This window comes from Penaeus monodon, chromosome 30 (assembly GCF_015228065.2).
Source record: "Penaeus monodon isolate SGIC_2016 chromosome 30, NSTDA_Pmon_1, whole genome shotgun sequence".
In the NCBI taxonomy this organism is placed as follows: Eukaryota; Metazoa; Arthropoda; class Malacostraca; order Decapoda; family Penaeidae; genus Penaeus; species Penaeus monodon.
In genome coordinates this window covers 14,361,464-14,361,832 of record NC_051415.1, presented here as the reverse complement: position 1 = coordinate 14,361,832, position 369 = coordinate 14,361,464, and positions in this window count along the sequence as shown.

Genomic DNA, 369 nt, shown 5'->3' with positions numbered 1-369 from the left:
ACTGGTTGCCCTTACTGATTTTATATCTATGGGTTGAGTATATTCCAGTTTCGTACAATGTACATTTATCAGTGAACCGTTCGTCTGGAATTCACCTTACATGGGCAGTTAGGGCGTGTATCTTCACAACTAGAATGTAATAAAAATGAAGTTTAATGCAGAAAAAAAAACATTCTATTTAAATAAGTGTAAAAGATTTGTAAGCAGCAACAGAAATGTGGTTAAATGTTCCAAAATTGTTTGCCAACGATCATACCACGTTGAAAGTACCGCTTCTCGTCCGATCAGCGAAGTTAAGCAAACGTAGTAGGGTCTGGTCAGTACCATAGTTGTTGAAGCTGTTGATGTATGTAATTCAGAATATCCCCA